This window comes from Carlito syrichta, unplaced genomic scaffold (genome assembly GCF_000164805.1).
Source record: "Carlito syrichta isolate Samal-C Ts95f unplaced genomic scaffold, Tarsius_syrichta-2.0.1 Scaffold315166, whole genome shotgun sequence".
NCBI classification, from domain to species: domain Eukaryota; kingdom Metazoa; phylum Chordata; class Mammalia; order Primates; family Tarsiidae; genus Carlito; species Carlito syrichta.
This window is the reverse complement of record NW_007259262.1, coordinates 51,687-71,935: the sequence shown is the minus strand read 5'-3', so window position 1 is coordinate 71,935 and position 20,249 is coordinate 51,687. Positions and strand designations below refer to the sequence as shown.

The window sequence follows — 20,249 nt, the reverse complement described above, 5'->3', positions numbered from 1 at the left end:
GACAAAACTGTAGCCTGTGACATCAATCCGAGGATTATAAAGGTTATTTTGGGGGGAAAGACAGCCTAAATTTGGAGGGATATGTGTTAAGTAAGGGTCATGGATAGAATGAACTTGAGAAATAGAAAATTAAAGCCTTCAGCTTTGTGAATTTTTTATTGAATTTGGGTAGCATGGTGCTTGAGAAAGATGTATCAAAGATTATGTCCAGATTTCTAGTTGAGTGGGGGGTTGACCATACATAGATATGCAGGATTTGGAATAACAAAATGAGCTTGGGTGTGGACATATTGTATTGAGTTGCTCATGGACAGCCAATGAAAGAAAAATATTAACAACAGTCTTGGAGGATGTCTCAAAATTTTTATAGTACTGAAAAGGTACTTTTCTATTTTCCAGACAGGTTTATATTATGATAAGGAATGAAAGGCAATAGGTTTTGGAGGTTTTTGTTCTTCTCTCCCTGTAAAGCACTCACCAGTGATACCATCTTAGTCAACTTATTTTGAATAAAATTACCAGTGATAGCATGGTATCATGCCTTCAAACACATAATTAATTAATCTCATTGTGAAAATGATGATATGCACATCAAGCTTAACCTCAGTTCTGCAGTTCAAAAGGCATTCTTAAGAGTTATCAACGCCTTTCCGCGCTACCCGCAGAGGGGTTCGCCCGGCGTTGTTCTCAATTCCCGTCTGAACTTAAAGGGAAACTTTCACAATGTCCGGACCCCTTGACGTCCTGCAAATGAAGGAGGAGGATGTCCTCAAATTCCTTGCAGCAGGCACCCACTTAGGTGGCACCAACCTTGACTTCCAAATGGAACAGTACATCTATAAAAGGAAGAGTGATGGCATCTACATTATAAATCTGAAGAGGACCTGGGAGAAGCTTCGGCTTGCAGCTCCTGCCATTGTTGCCATTGAAAACCCTGCTGATGTCAGACTCATATCTTCCAGGAATACTGGCCAGCGGGCTGTGCTGAAGTTTGCTGCGGCCACTGGAGCCACTCCTATCGCTGGTCGCTTCACTCCTGGAACCTTCACCAACCAGATCCAGGCAGCCTTCCGGGAGCCCCGTCTGCAGGTAGTTATTGATCCCAGGGCTGACCACCAGCCTCTCACAGAGGCATCTTATGTTAACCTGCCCACCATTGCTCTGTGTAACACAGACTCTCCTCTGCGCTATGTGGGCATTGCCATCCCGTGCAACAAACAATAAGGGAACTCACTCAGTGGGTCTGATGTGGTGGATGCTGGCTTGGGAAGTTCTGCGCATGCATGGCACCATCTCCCGTGAACACCGTGGGAGGTTATGCCTGATCTCTAGTTCTACAGAGATCCTGAAGAGATTGAAAAGAAAGAGCAGGTTGCTGCTGAAAAAGCTGTGACCAAAGAAGAATTTCGGGGTGAATGGACTGCTCCAGCTCCTGAGTTCACTGCTACTCATCCTGAGGTTGCAGACTGGTCTGAAGGTGTGCAGGTGCCCTCTGTGCCAATTCAGCAGTTTCCTACTGAAGACTGGAGTGCTCAGCCTGCCACAGAAGACTAGTCTGCAGCTCCCACTGCTCAGGCCACTGAATGGGTAGGGACAACCACTGAGTGGTCTTAACCTCTTAAGCAACACAGGCTCTTAAGCAACACGGAAATAAGGTTGGCGGAAAATAAACTTGTTTCTAAGGAAAAAAAAAAGAGTTATCAACTATTCAGAGAATGGAGTTGAAAATTCACACCAGTGAGGTTTGGTGATTTTACATCCTGAATGCACAATGAAGTAGGCTGGAATTATTTGTAATGCATAGATTTATATTTAAATTTACTCAAGTAGTTACATTGGAATCCAGGTCTGAGAATCACAATTTTCAAATTGTTTTTAATGAATTTCGTGATCAAAGCTGCTAACATTTCATGTAACATTCAGTCCCATGGGAGGTAACTCGAATTTAATTTTCTTTCAAACCTCATAAGAACACTATACCTAAACTCATTCAATTTTCTTTTAATCCTCACAACATTATACCTTTCCTCAGGTATGTTAAAGCTGAGACATGCAGAAAGGCAAAGTAACATGTCCAAGCTTACATAACTAGTTAGTGGCAGAGTTGATATTCAAATTCATGCTTCTGACTTTGAAACCCATGATTTTAATCAACACAGTATTGAAAGTAATGATGACATATATGTGTATTAGTTTTGATCTGCTTTAATTAAGAAAAACATAAGTAAATAGCATCGTGTTTGTATTTTACTGTAATTTTTTATTTATATTTTGTTTTAGTCTTGTGTACCATGACACTGTTGTTAAAATATGAAAAAATTATTGGGGCATGGAGAATTTTAATAACTATTCAAAGCAAAACAGAATAATAATAAAAGAGAACCTAGTAAAGTGCTTTGTATGCAGCAAGCATGCAATAAATATTTGGGGAATAAATGGTAGAAATGACAATTGGTCTATTGAATCATTTACACAAAAATGAATAAATAGGGTTCTTGGATAGAATTATTTAGCATTACATATTGAGTATGGAAAAATGTTTGCTCTGAAAAAATATTTTAGTTTTTGTATTGTTAATATTGAGCAGTGTTTCTTTTTTTTTTTTTTGAGCAGTCTTTCTAATATTAGTTATACCAGAGTATCATTCTCTTAGTTGTTAATTTTAATTTATTTTATTACAAAAATAATATATATTCCTTTATATATTAAAATATATTATAAATTATAAAAATAAGGGAGAAAATAAAATCACTTATTAAACCATTAAAGAAATCATCACTATCAATGTTTTGATTAATATTATTATAGTTTATTTATTTGTTAAAAAATATGTTAGTATAACCAACACAATATGATACTGGCGCAAAAATAGACATGAAGAATAATGGAACAAAAATAGAGAAACTAGAAATAAGACTGCTGATCTATAACCAACTTATCTTTGACAAAGCTGATAAAAAAATGTTGGAGAAAGGACACCCTATTTAACAAATGGTGCTGGGAAAACTGGCTAATCATATGCAGAAGGATGAAGCTGTACTTACCTATCACTATATATAAAAATGTACACAAAAACAATAGACTCCAAACTATAAAAATATTAGAAGACAATCTAAGTAACAATCTCTTGGACATTGACTTAGGCAATGAATTTGTGACTAAATCTTCAAAAGTAAAAAAAGCAAAAACCAAAACTGCAAGTGGGACCTTATTAAGTTAAAATAATTCTGCACAACAAAAGAAACCATCAACAGAGTAAACAGACAGCTCACAGAGTGGGAGGAAATATTTGCAAACTATGCATCTGGCAAAGGCCTAGTATTCAGAATCTATAAGAAACTCACTTGAATCAATGGGAAAAAAATGACCTCATTAAAAAGTGGTCAAAGGACATGAACAAACACTTCTCAAAGGAAGACATACAAGCAGCAAACAAATATATGAAAAAATTCTCAACATCACTGATCATCAGAGAAATGTAAATCAAAACCATGAGATACCAGATCACACCAGTCAGAAGGACAATTATTAAAAGTCAAAAGACAACATATACTGGTTAGGCTGCAGGGAGCAACTGTGCATCCCATGGGATTCTGATGGCTGTAATAAAAATAAATTTAAGTATGTAAGTGATTAAAACATATTTGTGGCAACATATATTTCTCAAAAATAAATGTAAAATTATACATACATTTACAAATATTTTCTTTTTCTTTTTTTTAAAGTTGGAGTCTCACTCCATTGCCCAGGCTGGAGTGCAATGGCACACTCATGGCCACCCCAGCGTTGACTTGCTGGGCTCTAGAGATTCTTCTGCCTCAGCCTTCCAAGTAGCCAGAACTATAGGTGTGATCTACCATGCCCGCCTGGTTATTTTTTTATTTATTGTAGAGACGAGGTCTCGCCAAGTTACCCTGGCTGGTGACAAACTCGCACGCTCAGGCAATCCACTTACCTATCTCGTCCTCCCAAGGTGCTGGGATCACAGACTAAGCCACCGAGCCTGGACAAAAATATTTTCTAAATAAGAGAAGGATTCATCAAAGGAATAAATTGGCTATGGGGAAGAAAAAAATGAGAATTAGGAAACAGATAGAAACTAGACCACCCTGAATATGCCCTGTTTTGTAGGTTTGCCATTGGAGGCATGTAAAAGTTTTGCACAACTATAAAAAAATAAACTAAGGCAGAAATATGAGCAATTTCTAAAAACCATCAGCAAAACAGAACAAAGAAACTTGAGTTTATGGCTTCATCATGCAGAGAGAAAATACTTTAGGCAACCCTGAAATAAGTTTTTTTCTCAAATGACAAACTTTGAAGTAGTTAGAAATTTACAATCAATAAAACAAGCATTAATAAATGAGGTTTATATGAGGATTACAAAATTCAATAGGCTTCACCAAGATGACAAAATGTAATGTGTATTAATTAAATATATATTTCTGAGTGTACATTTTGTTCCCTGCTGGAGAATAAGTCCTTTTAGTGACATATTATGTTTTCAGATGCCTGGGGAACATTGAGATGAAAAATTTCAGGACACCAATGGATATTCAGATTTGGTATTGAGAACCATTTTGGGAATGGAGCCAGGGATTATGTAGTCATTCACAAAGACACAGAAATTGAGAGGGGGAGAAGAGTTTGAAGGAAAAAAGATTCATACGAGGTCTGATGATTAAGTTTGCAAACTCGTCCTAGAAAAATTGCTATATACCCCATTGCTGAATATCACAATGATCACCTTTGAAGTACACTTGTTGAGAAGCTTTGTATCAATACCAGTGCCTAGTCTACCTGTCAAAACAATATTGAAACTTTTTTTCTGGAATGGACATCACAACTGTAGTTGTATTACCCTTGATGTCTTGAATGTCATAAAAATGTCCTCCTTTCAATATTTCCTTTTATCTTTGGGTAAAGAAAATAGCCACTGGGGCCAGTTCAGGTGAGTAGGGAGAGTGATCCAATACAGTTATCTGTTGGCCAGCTAAAAACTCCCTCACAGACAGTGCAGTATAAGCTAGAGCATCGCTGTCATTCAAGAGCTCCTTTGGGACCATTTTTGCACACACTTTTCTCATACCAAGATTTTCAATGAAGATTTTCCTAACTGTTTCTCAGCCAATGTTTATTTGGTCTACTATGCTTTTCACAGTCAGCCAATGATTTTAATGCACAACTTGATGCATTTTTGCAATGTTTTTGTCAGTTCTGCTTATTATTATCCATTCTAACTTCTCTTCATCAGTGACACTTTCTCTCCCCTCAGAAAAAACCATTTAATCTACTTGTACACTGCAGTTTTATTCATGGCATTATCCCCATAAACTTGAACTAACATGTCCCAGATTTCACTTCCACTCTTGCCAAATTTAGCAAGAAATGTAATGTTTGTTCTTTGCTCCACTTTGAACTCTGACATTCTCTCGATGACAGTTCTTATGACCATTCCAGAAAAAGAGTTCCAAAACTGCTTTGACAGGTGGACTAGAAACTAGCTTTATTGCATAGCTTCCCAAGGGTAGTACTTCGAAAGTGACCATAGTGATATTCAGCAATGAGGTATATAGCACTTTTTAAAGGATGAGTTCACAAACTTAGTTGTCTGACATCTTATAAGATCCCTTGAAATAAAAAATGCAAGACAGTAACAAGAAAATAACTAATTAAGGAAAAAGAAGAAATATTCAAGAATACTTAAAACATTGGTCTAATTATTAAATTTTAATTTTTAACTGAAAAATAATAATTGTATATATCTAGAAGGTACAATGCTATGATACAAGTGTACCTGGTAGAATGATTAAATCTGATTAATTAACATATCTATCATCTCATATACATTAACAAAAGGTCACAAAGTTAGAATTGTGATAGAGATCTGAATTCTGTTAGGATATAAGCTTAGCTAAATCATAATGTTCTCTTTGACCATTTCTCTCTCCACACATATCCTAGACTCCACGGATCCTTGAATGATTAATCAACTGGTTTTTCTTTTGAAGAACAATGGGCTATAGGTCATCCCTACCTCTTTGATGGCATCCAGAACTTTAATTGGCCCAAAAGGCATAGGCAGCTTTGATTATTAGGGATTCCTTTTCCTTCACTCAGTGCTCAGAAGATTTGTAACTTCCTCAACTGCTCCTATAGACAACGTAAACCTAGGACTGGTTTTTGAGATATTTTTCAAACTGCATTGTCGTAGACCATCTGTTACCAGCAAGACCAGTGACTCATGAACCCTACCAGAAACTGACACACACAAAGACAATCTCAACACTGTATACCAAAAATAAAAATTTAAACCCTCTGTCCCAGTTAACTCAACAGAATCTCTCTGGACCAAGGGAAACCTAAAAACTAAATTGCAGACCATGATGGGTGAGAAGATTGGACACGCCTTGTTATACCCCCTCCTTTATGGAGTTTTAGGAGCAACAAACTAATATTATCATTAAAATAAAAATCAAAACAGAGTCTGTGACAGCAAGATACCAACTTCCAATCCTAACAGAATTCAGGACCCTATCACATGACAGATAGCAGACCTTAAAGGAAATAATAACAATTTATCCCAAAATATGTTTGTTTGATGTATTTTGAAGTTACCCTGCAAAACCATCTCTCAGAAAAATTTGCATATGTAAAGAATCTCCTTCCCTAGAAAGAGTCTGACATATTGTAAGACATTAACCACCTATTGTCCCTGAAGTCTGCTACTTAAAGGCTTCATCTATTTACCAAGAACTTTGGCTTTCACAACCTCCTTTATCTTAACTCAAACATTTCTTTTACTGATTTCAAATTATTTAGAAAGAGGCCATCTTCAATAACTCAAAAAACAACAGATGCTGGAGAGTATGCGGGGGGAGGGGAAAGGAACTCTTCTACACCATTGGTGGGAGTGTAAACTAGTACAACATCTGTGGAAAGCAGTTTTGCAATTCCTAAAAGATCTAAAAATTTACCTTCCATACAATTCCACAATCCCCTACTGGGAATATACCTGGAGGAACTCAAATCATTTTATGCAAAAGATACCTGCACATGCAGGTGTATTGTAGCATTGTTCACAATACCAAAAACAGAACCATCCATGCTGCCCATTGAAAGAGGACTGTATTTTTAAAAAAATGTGGCACATATACACAATGGAATATTACACAACCATAAAGAAAGACAAAATTATGAACTTTGCAGCAACTTTGATGGACATAGAGTCTATAATACTGCGTGATCTATCACAGAAACAAAAAACTGAATATCACATGTTCTCACTAATAAGTGGACCATGAACAATTAATGTAATACTATAAGAAAAAGATTGGCAGTAGCAAGAAACTGCTAGGATAGGGGGGACATATCTCATCAACAAGGTTACCTGTATAATGAACATTTGTATACCTAACCCTGAATTGTACCTCATATCTTTAAAATTAAAAAGTTTAAAAAGAAAGAAAGAAAGAACTGAACTCTACCAGTTGTCAATCAGAAAAATTTTGAATCCACCTATGACCTGTAAACCTCCACTTGCAGATGTCCCATCCTCATGGGCCCAATCAATACAACCCTCACATGTTTTGATTTATGTGTTATCTATAACATCTCTCTCCCTAAAAATGCATAAAACCAAGCTGTAATGCAACAATTTTGGACACGTTTTCACAACCTCTTGCAACTGGGCCTAAGTCACTCACATTTGGCTCAGAGTAAACCTCTTTAAATATCATATAGAGTTTGGCTTTTTAATCAATACTACTTCTATGAGTTCATTCACAGCCAAAAGCAGCCCCAATTCCCTGCCAAATTATCCATAAAATCCCTAGATTCTGAGTTATTGGAAAGATATATTTGAAAACTATCTCTCATCCTTTACAATTATTAAACCCTTTACTGAAACAACAACTGTCAGTTTTAACTTTTTTCTGACCAATGAGCATAACAATTCAGGAGGCTGTAGTACTTTAAATATTTTTGAAATATACATTATTAACTATGCTGCATAATAGATTCCAGAAATTTACTCTCTCACTCTCACTGATACTTTGTACTCCTTGCCTAGCTTCTCTTCTTTTCTCATTCACAACATTGCAACCCATTCTTCATTCTCTGATAACTACCATTCCAATTTCTATTTCTCTCAACTTTACTTTTTTAGATTTTACATATAAGTGGCATCATGCTGTATTTGTCCTTTTTTTTTTTGGCCTGGCTTATTTTAATTAACATAATGTCAGCATGTTGTTGCAAATGACAGTACTTCCATATTTTTGAAGGCTGACTAGTATTTTGTTGTGTATATACCATGTCAGCGTTTTTAGACAGCTTACTAATAATAATATTGAATGTAAACTTCAAAAGTATGTTATCACCCAACAACTTCATTTGTTCTTTGAAACAACTTAATTTAGTATAAGAATATCATTTTCAGATTAAAAAGTTGAGGCTAAATGAAGCCAAAGGGATTGCTTTAAAATCACACTGAGTGTAAGCAATTTTTGATCAAGGTCTTGTGACTTACATTCTGATTCTCTTATGTTGCAGGATGCTCAAATTCACTTGAGCATCCTTTTGTATATAAAATAGTAATGAACTTTGTATTTATAAATTGAGATATGACTCCAACTTGTTTTATTAACAATGTATTATGGAAGTTTAATGTGCCTCATCATCATCTAAAAATTGCTTACAGTTTCAGAGTCAGACCATTCTTCATTAGATATACAGGCACTTGCTGAGATGGCACTCTGAAATGAAATGAAAGCAAAGCAAGGCAAAGAAGAATAAGACTATAGGAAATCACTGAATTTTTAGATAAAATTAAATTATGTTCTCAAATTAATATCAATTGGAATAACCTAGGAAAATTTTTATTTTTATTTTTATTTTTTTGAGTTGGAGTCTCACTCTGTCGCTCAGACTGGAGTGCAGTGGCCGCTCCCGGCCACTGCAGCCTCGACCTATTGGGCTCCGGCGATCCTTCTGCCTCACCCTTCCGAGTAGCCGGAATTACAGGCATGTGCTACCATGCCAGGCTGATTTTTTGATTTATTGTAGAGATGAGGTCTCATTGCCCAGGCGGTCTCGAACCCACAGGCTCAGGCAATCCACTCACCTCAGCCTCCCAAAGGTGCGGGATGACAGGCTGAGCCACCGAGCCTGGCTGGAAAATTTTTCTTTATAGAATATGAAATGTGATGTAATTAACAAAATAGTATTATGCAGGTAACACACTCAAACTTGACCCATCCCTTGCAAAGGTGTAAGTTTTTAACTCCAATATTTGTGTTAATAATGCTATAAGACTAACAATCATTGCAATATAAACCTCATAACAGCATACTTTACCCACAAATCTCAGTTCTCATCCCCATACTTAAAGACTAAATGATTTACGAATGGTCATAATTCCCTCAAACTAAACATGGGCCTTTTTACCCCAATTGTTCCTTTATAAATAAAGGGACTACTTTGATAAACTTATATGTGTCTTTATATAGTTACTCTTACCTTGTTTCCAAATAAAATGTATTTGGAGTAGCTTATAAAATATATACAAGATGATAAAAAAATAACTGAAAAAGCATGCAAAGGAAAAAAAATAAAGGTCTGTACAGTGAAATTTTAAAACACATGTCATTTCTAAGAAAGTTGTAAAATATTCCGCCAAAAAAGATCATAGATTTTTGGGATTTGTAACCAGTAGTCCCAGAGTAAACCATATTAATGGTTGACTTGTTGTACACTTGTAAAATAAAAAAAAGCTGGTTAATCAACAGAAACACACTTTCTCCTAATTGTCTTCATGAAATCAGCATATTATGCTCTGTTATAAAAAATGTTTTCTAATAATAGAACTGCAGGATATACAACAGAGAGCATCAAAGGAACTCTGTTTTTAGCTTCATGCAGAGGCAGAGTTCAACAAACTCGCACCACACATGACCTTAAGTAGCAGCTCTATGACCATGTAGCTGAATCCAAGGATCATTTTCACAATATCCCAAAAGGGCCAGACTGTTTTCTTCAGCATGTTCTTCATAAATGATATTTATATTTTTCTAGCACAGTGTGCTAAGGATTGAACCATTGTAAATCCAAAATATATCCCTGATGAGAGATTATACTGTACTACTCTCAAATAATTTTCAGGCTGGTGTTAAAATATCAACAACTAGAGGAGCGGAGCTTAAGATGGCAACCAGACAGGCCAGTCTGTGAGAGTTTCCACAAAAACAAGTGTCCATAAAGACTCTCTGTGTGAATAAGCATGCACTGGTGGGAGAGTGAAAGTCTGTCTGAGGGGAAACTCAGGTTCATGCACCCAGGCCCCCTTCTGAAGGTGACTATGAGCCTCCACCACCCTAAGATAGGAATGGGCATGTGCAAGATCGTCTGCTGCTCACAGGACTCTTTGGAGAAGATCCTGCCAAATCAAGCTGATTTTCATTGCCTGATGCCTGGCAATGAAAATCACCTGTTATAGTGGATCAGCAGGAGCCCTGGATCTGATCAGTGGAGAGAGAGGATTGAGGAGAGTCAGAGAGGTGCCCCATGCCCAGTGAGGGGACTCCAACTGCAGTCATTTTCTCTGTCCTAGGACCAGACAGAGACCTGCATTGCCCTGCCCAGCTCTGCCCAGCTTCCAAATTGGTACCTAAAGAAATCTCATCAAACTAGGAGAGACAGAAGCCACTCCCCCATGTTGGAGCAGACACAGACAGGTCAGATCTGAGTGGCAGACTCCACAGTCAGCAAGCCAGGTGAGTCCAGATCTGATCCACCCTTCTTCCAAAGTAAGCCTGGGGCATCTGACACAAGCTGTGAGCAACCCTATCTGCCTGCACTGCACTGAGAACAGAGGGGAGGGACTAGAGAAAAAAGATGAAAGGACATTGAACTTACAGGAATGACCTCAGAGTGAGTTTGGTTCCTTGTTTTTATTTTATTTTTTGTCTGTTTGTTTTGCTCATTTTTCTTTGTTTTAGTTTTTTTCTCTTTCTTTCTGTTTTTATAATGTTTTCAAACTTGCTTTGTTTCTGTTATTTTACTGATTTTTTAAATTATTCATTAGACTTCCTTTTTGTGTATGGGAAGAGTACATCAATAGGCAGGTTTTTGTTGGACTGTGTGTTTATAAGATTATATGTATGTTTCAGTTTTTAAAAAATCTTTTATGTCTTTGTGTCTCTTTTCATTTGTCAGTTGTTATATCTATGTTTTTCCTCTTACTCTTCTCTCTCTCCACCTTCCTCTTGCTTTCCTTCCTTCCTTTTTCCATTATTTTCCTTTATCTTACCTCATTTTGCTTCCAGGGGACAAACCTACACCCCCACTATATGGAAAGATTGTAAGGAAGTGGGAAGTGGGTTTCAAGGTGCCCACACACCAGTCAATGGACACTGGGATCTGCAGATAAGTTTTGAGTCACATATCCCCCTGCAATTATATCTCAAAACTACAAATAGTACAGCTCCCAAACCACAGTCCAGCTTTAGAACAGAACAAAGCCAGAGGATTCACATCAGGAAGAATAGGAGACTGTGCAAACAGAAGTAAAAGCAAACCTCATCCCTGAACAACAGAATTAAAGAAAAGGGGAAAACAAAAGGTGGGAGGAAGAGAATCTAAACAAATTTAAAAAAAGCAAAAACAAAAGAAGAATACATCACACTGATCCCTGGGATGTCAGACACTGAGAAAATAGACTTTGGAATGCAAACAATGAAGAGCCCTCAGAACGACTGGTCTCAAACTACAAACCCAGATGTCAAGACATAAATAGAGAGAATAAAAAGAATTGAGGAGAGACAAGAGGAAAATAAGAAGGAGTTGATAACCGAAATAACAGTGGTAAAGAATACTGTGAGTGAAATAAATAACAAACTGATAAGCATGGAAAGCAGAATTAGTCAAGCAAAAGAAAGAATCTCAGAGCTTGAGGACAAAAATATAGAACTAACCCAAACTGTCAAAAACACAGAAAAGAAGCTTTAAAAGACAGGAAAAACCTTCAAGAGATAAGTGATTATTTCAAGAGGCCTAACCTAAGAGTAATTGAACTTCCTGAGGCAGAAAGGGAGACAGAGACACCATGGAACAAACATTCCATGGAATTATTCAAGAAAACTTCACTCATCTCATCAGTGATACAACCATTCAAACACAAGAGATTCAGAAAACCCCTGCAAGACAACAAATGAGAAGACCAACTCCTAGACACAGTAACTCACCTAAACAAAGTAGGTATAAAAGAGAAAATCCTAAAGGCAGCAAGTGAAAAAGGTCAGACTACCTACTAGGGAAGACCAATTAGAATAGCAGCAGATTATCCACAGAAACACTTCAGGCTAGGAGAACTTGAAGTCCAGTCTTCAAAGTTCTCAATGTTAAAGAACTTCAACCAAAAATAACCTACACAGCTAAGCTAAGCTTCATCAGTGAGAGAGAATTAGAATCTTTCCCAGACATCCAATCCCTAAGAACTTACACTGCCTTCAGACAACCTCTACAAGAAACACTTAAGAAAGTATTAAACACAGAGGAAAGGGAAAAAGAGCAACATTCTTCACAAGAGTACAGGAGAAAGATTGAAAACACATGTGAATCAGCCCCAAAATAAAAGAAAGAAAACAAACAAACAGGAACTACAACAACTCTATAAGAACCTCATGACAGGGATAAATTCTCACATTTCAATAATTAGCCTGAATGTGAATGGACTAAATGCACCACTGAAAAGACATAGAATGACAAAATGGATAAAATATCATGAGGCAACAATATATGGTCTCCAAGAGACTCATCTCACCAGAAAGGACACTCACAGACTCCAAGTAAGAGGATGGAAAGCAAAATTTCAGGCAAACCAAACATGAAAGAAAGAAGTTGTGATCTTAATATCAGACAAAATACTCTTCAAGCTATCAAAATTTTAAAAGATACAGAAGATCACTATATAATGATAAAACATTCAATCCATCAACAAGAAATATCTATCTTAAACATATATGCAGCCAACACAAGAGTACCAACTTTAACAAAGCAGCTTCTAGGCAAACTTATAAAAGATATTGACTCTAATACTATCATAGCTGGATGTGGGGGTCCTGCCGCTGCAGGGATCGGGGGGTCTCTAGTGGTGTGACGGCATCAGCGATTCAACTGGGGGGATAGATATAAAGAGAAAGAAAGGGGGGAGAAAGAAAGAGACTGGACACCTGCTCAAGTGACCAGAAGCCATTTAATAGGTGTAATCCCAGGGCTTTTATCCCCAAACTCTGCAAAGTTATCATCACGGGAACTCGTACTGCTATGGTTACACAAAAAGTAGCATGTGCCTTTCACATGAACAGGTCCAGGTGCACACAGGACACCCCCCACTCTCAAGCAGATGTATTTTTTAAACATGAGGAAGAACATGAAATTCTTATCCAGTTTCCATGTACCCTTAATTGTTTATAGCTACATAACATCGTTCAATACTTACACCTGAAACCAGCATCATGATATATTACCTTTTACTATTCTATGCTAATTCAAACTGGTTTCTATAAAACAGTTGGTGCTATGGTTACACTCTCCTAGCACCAGCTGGCCTAATTCAAACTTCACTGGCCCCCCCTGAATCAAACTGAACTAACCTCCCTTCTATAACAAAATGGTTACTTAAATTTTCTTAATCTATATAAACTATATTCTAAAACCTATATTTATAAACTTCTAAAATCACATCAAGAGAACCTGTGACTTGCACTAAGTCTCCTCAATGTGACTCAAAGTTAAACTTAAATTGTTTAAAAGCAAAAACCATAAACTGTGGAAAATGGGAACAATAGACTCCCAAGTTAGCTGTGTTCGTTCTGGTTTCGGAGTCCTCTGTTAGAGCCAGCAGGAGCCTTTCCTGGTTGTTTGTGCCAAATGGAAAAGGAGAGATGGAATGGGGTCAACAGCTCCCAAACACATCCTAGTGATCTCAGGGTCAATGGCTCTTCCTGATCCCTAATGCTCAGTGGGCCTCTGTGGCCAGCTCCCAACAGCTGGGGATTTTAATACCCCACTTACAACCCTCGACAGATTCTCAAGAAAAAATATCTGCAAGGAGATCCGGAACCTCAATGTGATTCTTGACCAAATGGACTTAATTGATACCTACAGGACACTCCACCCAATGACCACAGAGTGTACATTGTACTCATCACCACATGGAACATATTCTAAGATTGACCACATCCTTGGTTATAAATCAAGCATAAACACATTTCATAAGATTGAAATTCTGCCATACACCTTCTCAGAGCACAGTAGAATAAAAATAAATATCAACACCAACAAAATTCCCCCAAAACCTACAAAGACATGGACACTAAACAGCATGATGCTAGCAACTCCTGGGTCAACAGAACAGCAATCAAAACAGAGATTAAAAGACACCTGGCAACAAATGAAAATGAAGAAGCATCTTACCAAAACCTCTGGGAAGCCACAAAAATAGTAGTGAGAGGGGAATTCATATCTCTTCAAACACACATGAAGAAAATGGAAAGATCACAAGTTAACAGCCTAACAAGTCACGTAAGGAAGCCGGAAAAGTAAGCCCACCAAAACCTAACTTCAGCATAAGAATCCAGATCACCAAAATAAAAATCCAATTCCAAGACGTAGAAGACAAAAAGATAATACAAAAAAATCAATGAAACAAAAAGCTGGTTCTTTGACTGGATAAACCAGATTGATATTCCCCTAGCTTGACTGACCAAGAAAAATAGAGAAAAAGCCCAAATAAACTCAATCCAAAACACAAAAGATGAAGTCACAACTGACTGAGAAGAAATACAAAAGACTATCAGATACTACTATGTATACTTGCATGGAAACAAACTTGAAAACCTAAAGGAAATGGAGGACTTTCTGACATCACACAACCTCCCCAGGTTGGAAAAAGAAGAAATCGAGATCCTAAATAGACTAATAACAATCCAGGAAATTGACTGTGTCATGAGAAAACTACCTACAAAAAAAATAAATAAATAAAAATAAAAATAAAAATAAAAGCCCTGGGCCAGATGGCTTTCCAGCAGAGTTCTACAAAACATACAAGGAGGAACTGACACCAATCCTATTGTAGGTAATCTAGGAGATTTAGAATGATGGAACTCTCCCCAAATCATTTAATGAAGCTAACATCACATTGATACCCAAACCAGGTAAAGCTCCAACAAAGAAAGAGAATTAGACTTCTGGAGAAGATGGTGGCCAAGTCAGTTGGACTATTTCAGTCCTTGTGTGAGTGGGTGAGTATATGGAAAATTTTATGTATGTGCTGGATAGTAAGTGCCATATGAGTGGCTTACTGAGGGAAGGCTAGGGAGCTGGCGGCCAGGGCTCTCCTGGTGCAGCAGCTGGTGCCACAGTACCTGGACTTGGACCCAAGCAATTCCCAGGATGCAGAAGTTAAACACCATTATCTTTATGTTTTCTCTCTCTCTTTTTTCTTAATCAACAAACCCTCCCTGGGAAGAAAATGTTGGGAGAGAGAGTTTAAGTGGGGCTTCTGAGCAGGTAGCCAGGCCCCTGGTGCAACAGCTGGTGCTGCAGCTTCTCTGTTCATCCCTGGCTTTTCCCAGGTCACAGAAGTGGAGCACCATTTAAAAAAATAATAATAATGGACAGAAGTTTTCCTTTGAAAAAGTGACCAGGAGAAACTATCACCCTATCTCTCCCTTACCATTAAAGCAGGAGAGAGGCTGCCTGCTCCCAGCTTTGCCTCACCACTTCAGAACCTGGCAGGGCACTGGCAAGGACTGCACAGGGAGTCTAGAAGCAAGGTCCCAAGGAAGAGGACAAGAGAGGTAACCCAGTACCATCTTGAAGGCAGGGCAAGAAAGTGCTCCAACTTGCTCACCACAGAGCAACAGATCTGATCTCTGTGACTGGCAGATCAACTACTCAGGGATTGATCAAGGCCCAGAGGGAATTTCCTGAGCACACAAACTTCATTGGGACTTACTGAGTGCTGAGTCCCAGGAACTCCCACCCCTACCCTGATCCAGTCGTGGGACAAAGGGTGGGGCCAGAAAAGGATGAGGAAGAACTCCAAGGAGATCAATGAACAAATTCAGACCCCAGATCAGGGAATAATAGAGGACTGAGCAAACATGAGAAGGAAAACTCTCTCCCACTGACATTAAATCACAGAACTAAAGAGAAAAACAAGAGATCTGTCACAAATGAGGAAAAACCAAAAGAAAACCTCAGATAATTTCAAGTGTACCAAAAACAAAACCCCCGAAAAATCAGATCTTGATACCCAAACAATGGAAGTCACCAACAACTGTCCCCAGAATATGACAGGGATTAGGGAATGGATGGAAAGAGGGTAAAGACTCAAGAAAGAAAAAGATGCAACACTGAAAGAACTTGTAACAAAGATTTTGGCAATAAAAACTTTCATCCAGGAAATAAATAACAAGATGACAAGCATGAAAAGCATAATTAATATAACTGAAGAAAAAAATCTCAAATCTTGAAGTCCAGAACATGGAAGTAACCGATTCTGTAAAACACATAGATAGAAGACACAGAAATAAAGAACAAAGCCTACAAGAGATGTGTAATTATATCAAGAGGCTGATCCTACACCTAATTGGTATCCCAGAAGAAGAAAAGGACATGCAAGGACAACTTGGAGTAAGTATTCCAGGAGATAATCCAAGAAAACTTTCCCCATCTCACCAGAGATGTGAGAAGTCAAGCACAAGAGATAGAGAGAACCCCCACAAGACATCAAATGGAAAGACCAAACCCTGGACATATAGTAATCCATCTACACAAAGTAGACAAAAAAGAAAAAATCCTAAAGGCAGCAAGAGAGAAAGGTAAACCTCCCTACTGGGGAAAACCAATCAGAATAGTAGCAGACCAATTGGCAGAAACACTATAGGCAAGAAGGGATTGGAGCCCTATATTCAAAGTCCTCTAAGATAAACATTTTCAACCAAGAATTTCCTATCCAGTCAAGCTCAGCTTCATCAGTGATGGAGAATTAAAATCATCCCCAGACAACCAATCCCTAAGAGATTATGCAGCTTCCAGACCAGCTCTACAGGAGACACTTAAAAAAGTGTTAAACACAGAAGAAAGAAAAAAAACAATGACCACACACTTCCCAAGAGAACAGCAGAGCACAGAATCAACAGAGAATACAGTGCAACAGGAAACTTGAAAACACACACATACATTAACCCCCCAAAACCAAAAGAAAAAAAAGAAAAAACTTTATAAGAACCTTATGACAGGTTCTTATAAAGAACCACATATCAATAATCAACCTAAATATGAATGGACTAAATGCACCACTGAAAAGACACAGAATGGCAAACTGGATAAGAAACCATGAGCCAATTATTTGGTGCATCCAGGAGACTCATCTCACTACAAGGGATATACACAGACTCAAAGTTAAAGGATGGAAAACGAGTTTCCAGACAAATGGATCATAAAAGAAGGCAGGAGTTGTGATCTTAATATCAGACAAAGCAACCTTTAAGCAATTAAAAATTTAAAAAGTTGCAAATGGCCACTACATAATGATAAATGGTTCAATCCATCAACAAGAAATATTCATCCTAAACATATATGCTCCCAACACAGGAGCATCAGCATTTATAAAGCAACTACTAAATAAACTAAAAATAGATACTGACTCTAACACTATTAAAGTAGGGGTCTTGAATACCCCACTGACAGCGCTAGATAGAGCATCAAGGCAAAAAAATCAACAAGGACATCCAGAACTTAAACTTGAAACTCAACCAAATGGACTTTATAGATACCTACAGATCATTTCACCAAACAACCACAGAATATACATTATATTCATCACCACATGGAACGTAATCTAAGATCGATTACATCCTTGGCCATAAATCAAGCATAAACAAATTCCATAAGGTTGAAATCTTGCCATGCACAACTCAGACCACAATGAAATAAAAATAATATCAACACCAACAACACTTTCCCCAATTCCACAAAGACATAGACACTAAACAGCATGATACTGAACAACTACTGGGTCAATACTGAAATCAAAGCAGAAATTAAAAGATTCCAGGAAACAAATGAAATTGAAGAAACACCTTACCAAAACCTCTGGGACACCATGAAACAGTTCTTACAAAGGAATTTATATCTCTATGAGCACACATCAAGAAAATGAAAAGATCACAAGTAGAGAGCCTAAGAAATCACCTAAGGGAGCTGGAAAGAGAAGATGACCAAAACTCCAAATTTAGCAGAAGAACCCAAATCAACAAAATAAGAGCTCAAATATGGGACATAGATGACAAAAATATCACAGAAAACATCAACAAGACAAAAAGTTGGTTCTTGGAAAGAATTAACAAGATTGATGAGCCCGTAGACAGAATGACCAAGAAAATGAGATAAAAAGCCTAAATAAACACAATGAGAAATACAAAAGATCAAATCACAACTGACCCTGAATAAATACAAAAGATTATCAGAGATTACTATGTACACCTTTATGGAAACAAACTTGATAACCTAAATGAAATGAAGGACTTCCTGACATCACACAAACTCCTAAGGTTGAAACAAGAAGACACTGAGACACCAAATAGACCAATAACAGCCCAGGAAATTACCTGCAAAAAAAAGTCCTTGATTGGATGGCTCTCAGCAGAGTTCTACAAAACGTACATGGAGGAGCTGATACCAATCCTGTTGGAAGAATTCCAGGCAATTGAGAAAGATGGAATTCTCCTCAAATCTTTTTACAAAGCTACCATCACACTGATATCCAAACCGGGTAAAGATCCAACCAAGAAAAGAGAACCTCAGGCCAATATCCCTTATGAACATAGATTCAAAAATCCTAAACAAAATTCTAGCAAATTGGATACAACAACACCTCTCACAAATCATCCACCATGACCAAATAGGCTTCATTCCCAGGATATAGGGATGGTTCAACATTCTCAAGACCATAAATGTAACTAAATATATCAACAGATATAAAAACAAGAATAACGAGATTATCTCATTAGATGCAGAAAAAGCTTTTTGATAAAATCCAGCATCCCTTCTTGATAAAAACCCTCAAACACCTAGGTATAGAAAAAACATACCTCAAAATAGTAAGTGCTATCTACAATAAACCCACAGCTAACATATTGCTAAATGGACAGAAACTGGTAACATTTCCCCTGAAAACTGGAACAAGACAAGGCTGCCCACTCTCATCCCTCTTGTTCAACATTCTGTTGGAAAACAAGACAAGAAAAGGAAATCAGGGGTATCCATATAGAAAAAGAAGAAGTCAAATCATTCCTCTTTGCTGACGATATGATCATATGCCATGAAAATCCAAGAGAATCTGTTAAAAATCTGTTTGCACTGATAAAGAACTTGGGCAAAGTCTCAGGCTACAAAATAAACATGCAAAAGACAATAGCATTCCTTTATAACAACAAACAAACAGCCAGAGACCCAAATTAAAAGTACAATCCAAGCCGGGCTCAGTGGCTCAGCCTGTAATCCCGCGCTTTTGGGAGGCTGAGGTGAGTGGATTGCCTGAGCCCACGGGTTCGAGACCTGCCTGGGTAGCAAGACCTCATCTCTACAATAATCAAAAAATCAGCCGGGTGTGGTAGTGCATGCCTGTAATTCCGGCTATGTGGAAGGCTGAGGCGGAAGGATCGCCAGAGCCCAGCAGGTCGAGGCTGCAGTGACTGGGAGCAGCCACTGCACTCCAGTCTGGGCGACAGAGTGAGACTCCAACTCAAAAAAAAAAAAAAAAAAAGTACAATCCCATTCACAATAGCCATCAAAAAAATGAAATACCTCAGCACCTTCCTAACCAGAGAAGTGAATGACCTTTACAATGAGAACTGCAAAACACTGCTCAAAGAAACCTAAGGTGACACAAACAAATTAAAAAATATTCCATGATCATAGATAGGAAGAATCAATATTGTTAAGATGTCCATCCTACCAAAGACTATCTACAGATTCAACACAATACCTACTAAGTTACCATCATTCTTTTCAGACATGAAAATGACAATACAGAAATTCATATGGAAACATAAACCACCACAAATAGCCAAAACATTCCTTAGCAAATGAAATAAAGCACGGAGGTATCACACTTCCAGACTTCAAAATTTACTATAAGGCTATAGTAATCAAAACAGTCTGGTATTATTACAAGAAGA

The 20,249-nt window shown here is 37.6% G+C and overlaps 1 pseudogene across 1 annotated transcript; it reads left to right on the top strand.

Annotated features, from left to right (window-relative positions):
* The first annotated feature begins 699 nt into the window (after positions 1-699).
* LOC103275004 lies at positions 700-1,694 on the top strand (annotated as a pseudogene). The gene has a single exon (XR_002481240.1). The product of XR_002481240.1 is annotated as a 40S ribosomal protein SA pseudogene (transcript).
* Positions 1,695-20,249: the final 18,555 nt, after the last annotated feature.